This window comes from Ptychodera flava (assembly GCF_041260155.1).
Source record: "Ptychodera flava strain L36383 chromosome 23 unlocalized genomic scaffold, AS_Pfla_20210202 Scaffold_24__1_contigs__length_23054250_pilon, whole genome shotgun sequence".
NCBI lineage: Eukaryota > Metazoa > Hemichordata > Enteropneusta > Ptychoderidae > Ptychodera > Ptychodera flava.
In genome coordinates this window covers 21,289,240-21,294,857 of record NW_027248278.1, presented here as the reverse complement: position 1 = coordinate 21,294,857, position 5,618 = coordinate 21,289,240, and the positions used below count along the sequence as shown (strand labels likewise).

Genomic DNA, 5,618 nt, shown 5'->3' with positions numbered 1-5,618 from the left:
ATTGACTGCGAGTGCTACGAGCTACATAGGTAGTGTCTATCCCCACAGAGAGTTATCGACTACCTTACCAAATATTTACATCTACAACTATTAACAATTTTAATTATTGCAAAACAACGCCCAAGTTTATTTCTGTCAAAATTGTGGTGTAAAGTTCTAACCCATAGCAATGCTCCTTGCAAATTAGATTTGCCTCCGTGTGAACGGAGGTCTCATGAAAGAAACGTCAATGTGGTCCAAATAAGAGTGTCAGTCGCAGTATATGCCAGCATGGAGAAAGATCGTTCAAGTTTAGGCACAGATGTAAAAGGCAATCAGAATTCGATACTGATAATGTGTGTGATCACTTCATGCAATGCCCAGTGACCTGGCACGAAGTGTTACACTGACGCCACTGCCAGCCAACTTCAGCTGAATAGTATATGCGTCGGCCTGTGACACTGCATGCACACCTGACAGTACGTGCTACATAAGTAAGTAAAATGTGCCAATTCCGCCATGAAGGCTGCCTCCAAATTTCGTAATGTAAACATGAGACAACTAAGCGGAATCTTTCTGAAACAAATTTTCACAACGCATGCACCGATGAAAATATCAATCGACAAAGTGTAAACACATATAAAGTTGTTCAGTTTTCCAAATATAATCACTGATCAAAGATTTTGGTTATGCTAAGCCCCATGCCTTAATTGCACATCAACTTTATCACTTCATTTATCCTTAGTATCAAAATAGATTTCTAAATCTACATTTCAGGAATTTCTTATGCATATTGATTCCATCAGCCTCTTCATTTGCGCTTTTTAAATGAACAGACAGATTTATGTTTTTTAAAGTGACACACTGCTGCCAAGGTCGATGTGTGGTTGTATGCAATGAGCTTTGGAAGGAATTACTTGTTCGTAGAACTACTGTTTGCCCCGAAATGCCACCAAAGCGAACTACAATTTTACTTCAAGCTGTGAAAAAACGACAAGTGATAATAACTGTCAATGTTTCTTAACATTTTTGGCTTATTTAGGAATTTCATTAAATAAGCTTAAGTAAGTCCCCCAACACTAATACATGGAAAGAGTACGTTTTTTGGACACAGAGAATACCTTCGTGTCAGAGGTAAATCAGGCTGACGTAGAGGGCAGGCTGATGAATTATCGTCTACTGATATGGCAAAGAGGGATTTAACCCAGAAATCAGATGTTTAAATGGATAAAACTTATCAGGTGAACAGATGACGTCATCGTTAAGCACACCTGTTGAGAATAAACCCACCACGTACGTGGTTGTCAGAAATATAATATACCGATTACTTATTAAGTCCAAACGGGGTTAAAAGGCGTCTGCATGATGTATAGGGTTACGATGTGATGCCAAACATACATGAAATATTGATAATTACATATTTCAGAAGTAAGATTGTTTTTTCCAACTCAATTTTTGCTCGTCTTCCCTCAGTGTAGTGTTTTGTTCTTAACTTACAAGGTAATTTGAATGAAACAAATTCTAAGTGTTGACACGTCTTAACCTATTTACTTCCTACAACCATTATAAGACTTGTGTTTCTGAAGGATTACAATACAAAAAATACCAAACAAATATATGTGGAGTGACACTATGGTTAACAAGAATAGAGGCCTGCAAATATTAGAAATGGACTAAACCTATTGCTATCAAAGGTTTCTGCTACCAAAAGGTGTCTGCCAATCTAGCCTATAAATAGGTTTCAAATAACTGATAGATCAAATTAAGTGTCTTGCCAACAGGTGGTTTTGTCAAGAAATTTTAAAATGTAAATATTTTTGTTTGTGATATGACACGTAGTAAATAATTACCTCACAGTAATTTCTCGCACGCGGTGATAAAATTTGTCAGGCCTGACTCAGCTGATTTTTTATCTCAGCAGCGAAAATTAGAACAATCCCCTTAATAAGTAATCAATGTGTTTTCTCTTTTAGCATCAATTAAAATAGACTACATTATATATCTAACCGAACATTTGCGTGAGACCCGAACGGCGATTGACCATATGATAAATTCTGTCCATTATTATGCCGTAGGAATGGTATCTGAGTTATCTAAGTAAGCTAGTGCGACCCGTAACAGGTGTTCCAGTGCGCGTTACTAAAAGCGATATAAAACGTAAACATATATAAATTTACATAGGCCTAAAGACTTGTCAACAGGTTTATCCGGGTTTACCAACGGACACTATATTCAGTGTAAGGACCCGTGTCAAAACAGTTATCCACTCTATTGGCCATTTGGAGTTTCCATATGTGAGGTAAGTTTTCAGTAGTAAAGCGCAGACGAAATTTACAGAAATTTATTGGACTAAATTCCTTTTCTTTTTTGTTTTCATGGCGTGAAATACCATAAGATTAATGAAAAGAAGTTACTTAGATTTACTTTGTAATGATTCGTTCTTTGAGTAGACAGTACTCTTACTACACCTCGTCTTTGTATTATAAAGCAACTCTTGTCTTTTTTAAGTTGACCATATTATGTTGTGCACACACGATTACGTGTTCACGATTTACTGAATGAATATACTTGAATTGTTAACAGAAGTAACTGTCACAAATTCTTCAAAATATGTGGAAAATGTATCGTACAAACTCTAGCCGTGAAGATTGAAGGGCTACAAAAAGAGCAATATCTCAAGAGTTTTGAAATCCGTTTCAAGGTAAAACATACACTGTTTCTGCAATTAAAGTATAACGAGGATTAATTAGCATTGGTTGACAGGGGAGGAAAATGCCACTTTTCCCGTCTGATTATTTTTTTCCTTAGAGAGAACATGACGAGTCTTCCACTCTTCGTCTTCTTCGTCGATTCAGCACAGGCTGCCCTTTTGGCGCCAATACTGAAAGTCCAACATCCTGTAACGAATTCCTATATGGTAAAATTTAAAGTAGGGAAAACAGTTTCACATTCAGGTATTTCTATTTTCCTAAGTTTCCTTGCTTAAACCACAATTCGCCAAACAGGTTAACGAAGAAGTTTATCTAGTCTTTACATAATTAGCAGGCTGTAAACTATCCTCTGCTATATTAATACAATTTGTAACAAAATCTAATTTTCAAAAAAAAATTGGCCGTATTTGTTGAAATCTTGATGAAATATGCATATTTGTATGTTTAAGGGCAATTTTCCTTTTTTTCCTTGTCGAGGCCTACTTTTGGCATGTATCTGCATGACTTGATCATATCTTACGAGTAGGCCTCTTATCCCTAGGAACCTGCACAACGAAATTTAATCTAACGAGCAGTTTCGGAAAAAAATGAGTTTCGACAAGGAAATAAAAGAAAATTGTCCCCAAACATACAAATATGGATATTTCATCAAGATTTCAACAAATACGGTCAATCTTTTTGAAAATTAGGTTTTGTTACAAATTGGGTTAACTTTTGTTACAAATTGGTTTAGTGTTACAAATATGGTTGATTGTTACAAATAGGGTTGACACGTCACCCCTATTTGTAACAATCAACTCTATTTGTAACAAAAGCAATTTCAGAAAAAATGAGTTTCGACAAGGAAAAAAAAGAAAATGGCCCCAAACATACAAATATGCATTTTTCATCAAGATTTCATCAAATACGGCCAAGTTTTTTTTTTGAAAATTAGGATTTGTTACAGATTGGGTTAATTTTTGTTACAAATTGGGTTAGTGTTACAAATAGTGTTGATTGTTACAAATGGGAGTGATACAATGCGCAACAGTTTGCCAAAGTATGTTGCTTCAATTTCGCAATCACCTCACCATCAACAAGAAAGCCTGCTGACATTTTGTCTGTTCATTTTCTTTCGTGTTTGGCATAGGATGGAGGTGATATGGATACCCTCGTCAATGCCATTTCGAAATCAGTTACTGTGAAGAGAAAGTATACACATGTGTTTCATGGAGTCGCTGTCGAAGCTGAGGAAGCGCAAATGAAAACTGTAAGTGACAAATTGAAAGTCAAAATTTGCATAAACCCTATCTGCAAGTTTAGGTAAAGAAATGTAATACATGTGTCATTCTGAACTCTTTGAAGGTTGCGGGGTTGAATTTCGTCGAATATATAGAAGAAGATGCCATTATGAAAAGAGCCTGCGAATAGAATATTGATCGTATTAACCAGAGAAATCATCCGTTTGATGGGAACTGCGACTTTTATCGTAAGATAGGCTAATTAAGTTATTAATGATGACGAATTTTGTTTACAAAACTTACACAAATTACTAGATTTGCAGCACTGCTCTTCATAAGAATTTCCAATACAACAGTGTTGTCCGCTCTAAAACCAAGACTGCCACTCGAAACTTTCATCAAAACATCATTTGAATGTTATCTGTTTGCATTTAAGTACGGACGAGGTAGCTTGCCTTAATCTCACTCACATGTTTATTTCTTTCAGTCTTTGTAAATGAAACTCTTATCCTTTAATTTGCAAAATCGACGATTTTAAAGACTAAGAAAAAACTCACATGAACGAACCTTTATGTGGAATTGATTTTCGTCAATTTATTCATCTTCCGTCTTGTCTTGCTCTGCCCTGTTCATAAGGTGATTCGAATATGAAATTCAAATAAATGTCATTAAACGTGTTTATTTCCTACATTTCATAGTCATAGTCTTTGCAATCACATTTCAATCATTTTATTGGGCTAACGTCAAGATAATGGTACTGGAGCATCTGTGTACATTGCTGACACTGGTATCCGTTATTCCCACGTTGAATTCGGAGGCCGTGCCCAACCCTTCTTGGATTTCATCAGTGGTGGTGATGTGAGTATACTTTCTAACATTTTCTGATAAAATATTTTTGACGTAAATGTGAAACGCAGAAAGCATTAAGTCGTGGATTTCGTTGTTACAAACATTCCATTTTGGGATATCATACTTACAATCGTTTCCATATTTTTAAATGGATTTCGAACATTCTGTAAGCCTGTAAGCCATGCGCGAGCAGTACATTTTGGGGTAACATTTTGGACACGTGATGACTAAAATTTATAACTTGTTTTGAAGTAATTTTAACAAAATAAAGACAATAATAATACGCACGTACAGTTCGCAAACCCGTAATGCACTTTTGGATATTGGTTATTACCCGGCCATATCTTAAAAGGTCTTGATCAAAATGCAAACTTATTTGTCAGAAAGAAGGGCATACTGTAGAAGGCTTGACATACGTCGAATTTGACCTGCATGTTATTCAGCATCGTTATTAAGCAGCCTGCCACGTTCTTGCAGATTTAGGAATGTCACAGGTTGTACTATGGAAATGTTTCAGACTTACTGGTTACGGTTGCATAATGAGATAGCTACCCCTCTTGCTGGAGATATTAATCTACCTCATTATCTTTAAGGAATGGTGACTTGATAACGCCTCTGCTTTCACAATGAAACGTTTAGATTATTCAGTAGTGCTTACAGCTCACAGTTGATGTAGCGCTCTATATCCTTCAATAAGATGCCAAATAACGCTCACAATTCAGCGAAATATATGCGTTTTGAGTCTGGAATTGAAGATATCCCGAATGGCTGCTGTATGGATGTCATTTGGGAAATGATTCCACAGGGAAGGAGATGGACGCGAGAATGAACAGTCGCTGTATGATTTTGGCTGTCTGAT

General features: G+C 36.1%; 1 long non-coding RNA gene across 1 annotated transcript; it reads left to right on the top strand.

Moving 5' to 3' along the window:
* Window positions 1-2,201: 2,201 nt before the first annotated feature.
* Window positions 2,202-4,759, top strand: LOC139124475 (uncharacterized). Its single transcript, XR_011549923.1, has 4 exons — window positions 2,202-2,278; window positions 3,820-3,939; window positions 4,035-4,158; window positions 4,659-4,759. It is a non-coding gene; the product is annotated as an uncharacterized lncRNA (long non-coding RNA).
* The last annotated feature ends 859 nt before the right edge of the window (window positions 4,760-5,618 follow it).